This window comes from Bufo bufo, chromosome 2 (genome assembly GCF_905171765.1).
Source record: "Bufo bufo chromosome 2, aBufBuf1.1, whole genome shotgun sequence".
Lineage (NCBI taxonomy): Eukaryota > Metazoa > Chordata > Amphibia > Anura > Bufonidae > Bufo > Bufo bufo.
In genome coordinates, this window is record NC_053390.1 from 86,788,825 (window position 1) to 86,799,443 (window position 10,619).

Consider the following 10,619-nt stretch of genomic DNA (forward strand, 5'->3'; position numbering starts at 1 on the left):
GTCTATCGGTGGTGGGTAGAGTGAATCTTTTAAAAATGGTAATGATGCCCCAGCTGCTTTACGTATTGAATAACGCTCCCGTGTGGATTCCCCTGGATAGATTTAGGAGAATACACTCTATGTTTAGGGATCTTATTTGGAAGTATGGTCAGGCTAGGCTTAGACTGGAGACATTGCAATACCCCAAGTCTGAAGGTGGTCTGGCTGTTCCTAATGCATGGATTTATTTCTTAGCTTCCCAATGTCAGCATTTTAAGGGATGGATTAGCTTCCAACTGCCGGATATGACGGGACAGATACTGCAACACTGGTTGGGCAGTCGTGACCTCATGGGTATTCTGGAGGGGTCGGGAATGCATGCTGGGAGAGAGAAGTTCACGCTTATTGATCTTATGAAAAAAGTCTGGGCGAAGGTGAAACAGCTGAGAGGTGTAGGTGGTATTTGTGAGCTTTCCCCAATTAGGAATAATCACTTATTGCCTGAGTTCCTAACAATGTCAGGACTCCGGAATTGGGAATCTCATGGAGTGATGAGGATTGGCCAATTAACTGAGGGCAAGCTATTTAAATCGTTCCAGAGTCTGCAGCAGGAATTCAATATCCCCAGGGTATGGTTTCATAAATATCTTCAATTGAGACATGCCTATGAGGTCACGATGAGGAAAGGATGTAAAATAGCCCAAATGGAGGTGGTCCGTAAACTTGTTCTTCCGACGGGGGGGGGGGGGGGGGGGGGGGGGGAAGAGGACTGATATCACAGGTGTACACTCTCTTACTGGACAAATTCTTAGAAGGATTTCCGCTTTCAAGGATGAAAAAGTGGGAGGCTGACCTGGGGGATATCTCTAATGATAAGTGGGATGACATACTGGAAGGAGTTCCCAAAGTGTCCCTGAGTGAACAGGGCAAGTTGTCCCAATTATTCATCATTCATAGAGTGTATAAAACGCCAGTGTTCCTAAAAAAAGGTTGGAGTAAGAATAGATGACAAGTGTCCAAAGTGTATGGAACATGGCGCGGATCTGCTACATATGCTATGGTCGTGTCCAGTAATAGGTAACTACTGGAAAGGAGTACTGAACATGATTAACAGTAATATGACGCTAAGAATTCAAAAGGATACCAAGGTGTGTGTGTTGGGGTATGTGTCTGAGATTGGAGGGACCGAGTTGGTTAAGGTAGCGGTGGGGAGACTTGTATGTGGCCCGGAAACTAGTGGCTCTGAGGTGGATTCAGGAAAGTCCGCCCACATTGGATGAGTTTGTGCGGAAGGTACATGACATGCTGATGTTGGAAAAAGGGGTGTTCGTGAAGAGAGGCTGTCCTCAGAAATTCGAGAAACTATGGAGTGAATGGTTATCTCACACTCATGTAGTTATTTAGGCTCTTAAAGGGTTCACAACTTGTTCATGGGGAGAGGAGGGGGGGGGGTATGGGCGGGAATGGGAGGGTGTTAGTGGTTGTTATGATAAATGCATCTATTGTCTAAAATTTGGTCCTACATTTATTCATGCTATGTACTGCTGTATGATGATCTTGTGTGAAGCCATCATCTGATATTGCTGTATACTGATTTCGCATTTTGAGGAAAAAAGACAATGTACTGTTTTGAAATATGATGCTTTTATTGGATTAATAAAAACGATTTGATTTAAAAAATAAAAAAAAAGACAGATTCTGTATAAAAATTTAAAATAAAGCAACTACAAGGAAAAAAAGGCATGGTGTCACATTCGCCAACTTAACTACTAACCACTTAATAAATAAAAGACATACAGTCAGGTCCATAAATATTGGGACATTGACACAATTCTAAAATTTTTGGCTCTATACACCACCACAATGGATTTGAGATTAAACTAACTATATGTGATTTAACTGCAGACTGTCATCTTTAATTTGAGGGTATTTACATCCAAATCAGGTGAACGGTGTAGGAATTACAACAGTTTGCATATGTGCCTCCCACTTGTTAAGGAACCTAAAGTAATGGGACAATTGGCTTCTCAGCTGTTCCATGGCCAGGTGTGTGTTATCCCAATTACAATGAGCAGATAAAAGGTCCCGGGAGACCACGGAAAACAAATGTGGTGGATGACCAAAGAATTCTTTCCCTGGTGAAGAAAACACCCTTCACAACAGTTGGCCAGATGAAGAACACTCTCTAGGAGGTAGGTGTATGTGTGTCAAAGTCAACAATCAAGAGAAGACTTCACCAGAGTGAATACAGAGGGTTCACCACAAGATGTAAACCATTGGTGAGCCTCAAAAACAGGAAGGCCAGATTAGAGTTTGCCAAACGACATCTAAAAAAGCCTTCACAGTTCTGGAACAACATCATATGGACAGATGAGACCAAGATCAACTTGTACCAGAGTGATGGGAAGAGAAGAGTATGGAGAAGGAAAGGAACTGCTCATGTTCCTAAGCATACCACCTCATCAGTGAAGCATGGTGGTGGTAGTGTCATGGCGTTGGCATGTATGGCTACCAATGGAACTGGTTCTCTTTTATTTATTGATGATGTGACTGCTGACAAAAGCAGCAGGATAAATTCTGAAGTCTTTCGGGCAATATTATCTGCTCAAATTCAGCCAAATGCTTCAGAACTCATTGGACGGCGCTTTACAGTGCAGATAGACAATGATCCAAAGCATACTGCAAAAGCAACCAAAGAAATTTTTAAGGGAAAAGTGGAATGTTATGCCATGGCCAAGTCAATCACCTGACCTGAATCCGATTGAGCATGCATTTCACTTGAAGACAAAACTGGAGGGAAAATGTCCCAAGAACAAGCAGGAACTGAAGACAGTTGCAGTAGAGGCCACCAGGGATGATACCCAGCGTCTGGTGATGTCTATGCGTTCCAGACTTCAGGCTGTAATTGACTCCAAAGGATTTGCAACAAAGTATTAAAAAGTGAAAGTTTGATTTATGATTACTATTCTGTCCCATTACTTTTGGTCCCTTAACAAGTGGGAGGCACATATGCAAACTGTTGTAATTCCTAAACCGTTCACCTGATTTGGATGTAAACACCCTCAAATTAAAGTCAACAGTCTGCAGTTAACCCCTTAAGGACACATGACGCACCGGTACGGCATGTTGTCCCGGTACTAAAGGAAAGATGACGTATCGGTACGTCATGTGTATTTCCGATCACCACCGCTCGGCGGGCGGTGATCGGAACCCGGTGCCTGCTTAAATCATTGAGCAGGCACCTTGGCTAAATGCGTGGGGGGGTCCTGTGACCTGCGGTTTGCGGCTTTTCAATGTTGCGGCGGCGGTGCCATCGGGTCCCCGTGGGGCTGTAGGGGGGACTCGATGGCATGGAAAGCAGCGCGATGCCTTCCTGAGGCATCGGCACTGCCTTCCGGTGACGAGCCTGTGAGATCCAGCCCCCTGGATCTCACAGGCAGGAAGCTGTACGAGTAATACTCACTGTATTAGGCTCCATTCACACATCCGCAACGTGTTTTGCGGATCCACGGATCCTCAAAACACGGACAGCGGCAATGTGCGCTCGGCATTTTGCGGACCGCACATTGCCAGCACTAATAGAATATGCCTGTTCTTGTCCTATTCTTGTCCGCAATTACGGACATGTTCTAATTTTTTGCGGAACGGAAGTGTGGACACGGAAGTGTGCACGATGTGCTGCCCCATAGAAATGAATGGGTCCGCAATTCCATTCCACAAAATGCGGAACGAAATTTTGGACGTGTGAATGGAGCCTTACTCATACAGCCAATGCATTCCAATACAGAAGTATTGGAATGCATTGTAAAGGATTAGACCCCCAAAAGTTGAAAAAAATAAAGGGAAAAAAAAAAAGTTGAAAAAATAAAGTCCCCCCCAAAAAATTTAAAGTTTCAAGTAAAAATAAACAAAAACGTCATTTTCCACAAATGAAGTTAAAAAAAATTGGTAAAAAATAGGGGGAAAAAAAAAAAGTTGACATATTGGGTATCGCCGCGTCCGTATTGACCGGCTCTATAAACATATCACATGACCTAACCCCTCAGATGAACACCGTAAAAAATAAAAACTCTGCTAAATAAACCATTTTTGGTCACCTTACATCACAAAAAGTACAACAGCAAGCGATCAAAAAGGCGCATGCCCACCAAAATAGTACCAATCTAACAGTCACCTCATCCTGCAAAAAATTTGCTCCTACCTGAGACAATCGCCCAAAAAATATTTAAAAAACTATGGCTCAGAATATGGAGACACTAAAACATCATTTTTTTTATTTTAAAAAAAGCTGTTATTGTGTAAAACTTACATAAATAAATAAAAAAAAGTATACATATTAGGTATCGCTGCGTCTGTATCGGCCAGCTCTATAAAAATATCACATGACCTAACCCCTCAGATGAACACCGTAAAAAATAAAAACTCTGCTAAATAAACCATTTTTGGTCACCTTACATCACAAAAAGTGTAATAGCAAGCGATCAAAAAGTCATATGCACCCAAAAATAGTGCCAATCAAACAGTCATCTCATCCCACAAAAAATTAGACCCTACATAAGAAAAACTATGGCTCTCAGAATATGGAGACACTAAAACATGATTTTTTTTTGTTTCAAAAATGAAATCATTGTGTAAAACTTAAATAAAATAAAAAAAGTATACATATTAGGTATCGCCGCGTACATAATAACTTGCTCTATAAAAATATCACATGAACTAACCCCTCAGGTGAATACCGTAAAAAATAAAAATAAAAACGGTGTAAAAAAAAGCAATTTTTTGTCACCTTACATCACAAAAAGTGTAATAGCAAGCGATCAAAAAGTCATGCGCACCTCAAAATAGTGCCAAACAGTCATCTCATCCCGCAAAAATCATACCCTACCCAAGATAATCGCCCAAAAACTGAAAAAACTATGGCTCGCAGACCATGGAAACACTAAAACATGATTTTGTTTCAAAAATGAAATCATTGTGTAAAACTTACATAAATAAATAAAAGTATACATAGGTATCGCCGCGTCCGTGACAACCTGGTCTATAAAAATACCACATGATCTAACCTGTCAGATGAATGTTGTAAATAACACAAAATAAAAACGGTGCCAAAACAGCTATTTCTTGTTACCTTGCCTCACAAAAAGTGTAATATAGAGCAACCAAAAATCATATGTACCCTAAAATAGTACCAACAAAACTGCCACCCTATCCCGTAGTTTCTAAAATGGGGTCACTTTTTTGGAGTTTCTACTCTAGGGGTGCATCAGGGGGGCTTCAGATGGGACATTGTGTCAAAAAACCAGTCCAGCAAAATCTGCCTTCCAAAAACCATATGGCATTCCTTTCCTTCTGCACCCTGCCGTGTGCCCGTACAGCTGTTTACGACCGGGTGTTTCTGTAAACTACAGAATCAGAGCCATAAATATTGAGTTTTGTTTGGCTGTTAACCCTTGCTTTGTAACTGAAAAAAATTATTAAAATGGAAAATCTGCCCAAAAAGTGAAATTTTGAAATTCTCTCTCAATTTTCCATTAATTCTTGTCGAACACCTAAAGGGTTAACAAAGTTTGTAAAATCAGTTTTGAATACCTTGAGGGGTGTAGGTTTCTAGAATGGGGTCATTTTTGGGTAGTTTCTATTATGTAAGCCTCACAAAGTGACTTCAGATCTGAACTGGTCCTTGAAAAGTGGTCCTTTGAAAATTTCAAGATTTGCTTCTAAACTTCTAAGCCTTGTAACATCCCTAAAAAATAAAATGTCATTCCCAAAATTATCCAAACATGTAGACATATGGGGAATGTAAAGTAATAACTATTTTTGTAGGTATTACTATGTATTATAGAAGTAGAGAAATTGAAACTTGGAAATTTGCTAATTTTTCCAAATCTTTGGCAAATTTGGTATTTTTTTAATAAATAAAAAAGATTTTTTTTTAAACTCCATTTTACCAGTGTCATGAAGTACAATATGTGACGAAAAAAAAACAATCTCAGAATGGCATGGATAAGTTAAAGCGTTTTAAAGTTATCACCACATAAAGTGACACTGGTCAGATTTGCAAAATATGGCCTGGTCCTTAAGGTGAAATATGGCCGTGTCCTTAAGGAGTTAAAGCACATCTTGTTCTTTTCATATCTATTGTGGTGGTGTATAGAGCCAAAAATTTTAGAATTGTGTCCATGTCCCAATATTTATGGACCTAACTGTACTTTAATTATGGATTAAAATGGCCGCCGTCTTTATTAAAAGGGGTAACCATAAATATTAACAAATCCATCAATCAATAACTCATTAAAATTCCCACTGACGTTAAATTAAAGTCCATTATAAACTGAGCAAAGCTGAGCGACTACCCCCCCCCCCCCTCCCCATTTAACAAGACCTCCACTAAAATAAACAGGGAGGGCGGGCAGGGCACGTTCTTCTTGCTTGAATCTTCAGAGCTGACAGAGCTCCCAGGGTGAGTGACCTCCATAAATACTCGAAATTCCCGCCGAAACTGCCCTTTGACCAATCCACAGAAGGGGATAAAAATAGCACACTGCCCAGCAACCACCATGGCCAATCAAATCCACTATCCAGTCACCGGCTAACATATAGACCTGAGGAGAAAAGATGGCGAAAGAAAGGGGAAGGGAGAACAGTAACAGCACATATCTGTGCCTCAGTGACACTTAGGGTGGCCAGACGTCCGGTTTCAGGCTCCCTGTCCTCCGTCCGGCACAGGGCCTGGACGGACGCAGGGATGTCCACCTTTTCAGTAGCTCACCCTCAGTCAGTCACTAGAGCCGCAGACATGTCCCTGTGGCTGACTGAGGCGGAGAGAAGCACCCCGGGCTCACCTTCCCATCAGAAAGTTCTTCCCTCCAGCCGGCGATGGGGGCGTGGCTTCCCTGAGACAGGGGCGTGTCCTGTGAGGTCCAGCTTTCTGGGATGAAGCCAGAGGCCACCCTAGTGACACCATGAGGGGCAAATGCCAAATTTGGCCCTGCCCATGTCATGATTTATTATCTAAAACTAATTATAGATGAAAGAATGACCAAGAACATCTAAGGGTTCATGGACACGACGGTACTGACTCCGTGCCGGTGCTGCAGACAGCAAATAGAGATCTGTAATGCACGGGCAGCCCTGTGCACTCCGTATGACGGCGCAGACCCACTGACTGAATGGGCCCGCGATCCGCAAGATACGGCCAAAGATAGAACATATCTTTTTGCAGACCCGAAAGGCCACAGAAGCGCTTCGTGGTGCCTCCGCTCCACAAAATATAGGTGAAGTCCTATCTTCAGTCTTATCTTGCAGATCGCGCACACCCATTCAAGCCATTTACTGTCCGCAATACGGGCACCGGGACCTTACGTTTATGTGCATGAGCCCTAACCATGCATATTCCCCACTCTGAATGAGTCTTTGGGGCAGTGTTTCCTGCACCAGTTTTCGGCCTCCGTGGACATCCGTGAAAAAACCCGTACTTGTTTCATCAGTGAGGATGTCCGTGCAGGTCAGTGAAAAACATTTTGCACTTGACGGAAAAAAAGGACAGAAATAAGACAATGATGGACGCGGGCCGTTTCATGGCGGAATTGTTTTATTGTCCAGTATCATGGAATAACATAATTACAATCCTCTTTTCAACCCCATTTCTCTTTAGCGCGGGGAAATGTCATGGCTTGAAGTTTCCATAACCGAGCAAAGATTGCTGTAAAAAAAAAAAAAACTCTCCACAAAATCGGAGCCTGACTCTTTTTTGGACACAGTATCCACAGGAATAAGGAGCTTTACAAAACGCATTCAATACTTTTTAGAATGACAAAAATAAAATAAAATGAATGGATGGCTCTATACAATTTTAAATTACCCTGAAAAGCACCCATAACGGCAACCGTGTCCTGCTCTTTCCATGTATCATCCCATCTCTGCGGGGTCAGATCCAGGGATCGCTCCCGCTAGCAGAGATCACTTCTACAGTTCTTCCTTTACCACCTTCAGCAAGGCAAATGTTCTCCCTTCCACTGCCAGGGATGAAATAGGAAGGGCAGCAGAAAGTGCGGACTACCCCAAAAGAAGTCCCGTCAGGTGGTCCTCACCTATGGTCGATGAGATTGGGAGAGGTTATGGAGGGACGGTGGACACATTCAAGAGCTATGGACAAACTAAATCAATGCGTGCTTCTGTACCACCCCCTAGAAACGGAGCCAGCCACTGTGATAATTACATTCCATCTAGGGCATAGGCTTTACATCCCTGTGCTGGCACATTGGCTTATAAACGGTGCCCTGTATACGCTTACAAGTACGTTCTGTGCAGTCACCCCTCGCCAACATAAATAATACTTTATTTGTCTCGTTTTCACGACCACCGCTGATGGATTGCAGGATGGGCGTAACCATGGAAACGAGCAGTGTATGTTGTGATGGAAAAATAAACCCAGCCAGCAAAGGAAGCAATATGGACAATAACAATACATTAGTAAGTGCCTTGTATTCACTTTCTCTAAATGATAAATGCTATTTGCTGAAGTGAGACAATCCCTTTAAGCCAGCCATACACACTCATTCAGCTGGCAGCTATTTCTACTGATCTCATAAACATGCATGATGGGCTGAGTATGCAAGTGTCCTGTAGGGGAAGAACAAAAAGATTTGGCATGTTGAAATCCAACACGTCTAATCAGCCAAGCCCACCGAAATTGGCAGGAGCGCCCAACATTTCTCTAATGTGTATGGCCAGTGAAGAGTAGTAGTGGGACAGTGGCTCACCTAACCAATCACAGCCCTGCATTTGTTCCAGAAGCACTAGAAATTAAGCTGAAATCTGATTGGTTGATATGAGCAGCAAGTCGTTTTTTTTTTGCCTTTGCACCAGTGTGTGCAGCGCTGGTGTCACCCACACCGGACAATCCTCACGGTACAATGGTCCTGTCACAGCTCAGGTCTGGGAAAGGCTTGAAGTAATGATAACTATGGAGAGGCCGGATGGACGGGTGCATCAGGGGTGAGAACAGATTCTGTAAAGCCCCAGAGGTAATCTACATCAATCAGGGGATCAAGTTGTCCCCAAACTTGTGTACTTTTCTATTAAACAAATTTAAAAGGGTTAGCTATGTCCCTGCAGCTGCCCAGCTCTTGGCTTACAGAGGTTCTCCACTTAAAGGGGTTGTCCCACAAGCCACTGAGTTATTCAATACAATGTACCTGTACAGTGCCACCTGCTGTTTGTTTGTTTTTCTGTCGACCTCGCTGAGATGGATGCGCATATGTTCAGTTCCATCTTTCAACGTCCTCTCGAGTTGTGATAAGGAGAGAAATGCAGCCCCCTGCGCTGCAACAGAAAGGACACACACCCTGCGCTGCAACAGAAAGGACACGCCCCCCTGAGCAGCAACAGAAAGGACACACGCCCCCCTGAGCAGCAACAGAAAGGACACACGCCCCCTGAGGCGGAGCAGAAAGGACACACGCCCCCCTGAGCCGCAACAGAAAGGACACACGCCCCCCTGAGCCGCAACAGAAAGGACACACGCCCCCCTGAGCAGCAACAGAAAGGACACACGCCCCCCTGAGCAGCAACAGAAAGGACACACGCCCCCCTGAGCAGCAACAGAAAGGACACACGCCCCCCTGAGCAGCAACAGGAAGGACACACGCCACCCTGAGCAGCAACAGAAAGGACACACGCCCCCCTGAGCAGCAACAGAAAGGACACACGCCCCCTGAGCAGCAACAGAAAGGACACACGCCCCCCTGAGCAGCAACAGAAAGGACACACGCCCCCCTGAGCAGCAACAGAAAGGACACACGCCCCCCTGAGCAGCAACAGAAAGGACACACGCCCCCCTGAGCAGCAACAGAAAGGACACACGCCCCCCTGAGCAGCAACAGAAAGGACACACGCCCCCTGAGGCGCAGCAGAAAGGACACACGCCCCCCTGAGCAGCAACAGAAAGGACACACGCCCCCCCCCCCCCCCCCGAGCTGCAGCAGAAAGGACACACGCCCCCCCTGAGCTGCAGCAGAAAGGACACACGCCCCCCCCCCCGAGCAGCAACAGAAAGGACACACGCCCCCCCCGAGCTGCAGCAGAAAGGACACACGCCCCCCCTGAGCTGCAGCAGAAAGGACCCCCCCCGAGCTGCAGCAGAAAGGACACGCCCTCCTGAGATGCCAGCTTGATATAAATCTATGGATCCATGTGAGGTACAGGTACAGGTTCTAGTTTTGTTAGAAAGATATTTACCGTATGTACTATATGATGTCCGATTTTCATTTTTACATTAGTCATGGGATAACCCCTTTGAATTGCTTTTAAATCCTGATTAATATTTCCTTACAGTCTGGTTGATAGGAAAACACTGGCCGACTACTACACATATGTAGCATACATCCCTAGCAACCTCAGATTATTTTCATTGGGTTGAAGGTACAATAAACGCCCACTCTTGAACATTACAGGGTTTGGAGCTCCATAATTCTAAAAACAGAATAATGCATAGAGATTAAATCTGCCTGTAGCCACCACGATCAGCAGCTCGCTGCACATGGTTTATACATGCCACTCAATTATAAAACATAGTGCAGTGAGCTCCCCCTAGTGGTGGCCTCCAGCAGTTTGAATTTTTTTCATCTTGTTCTTTCTCT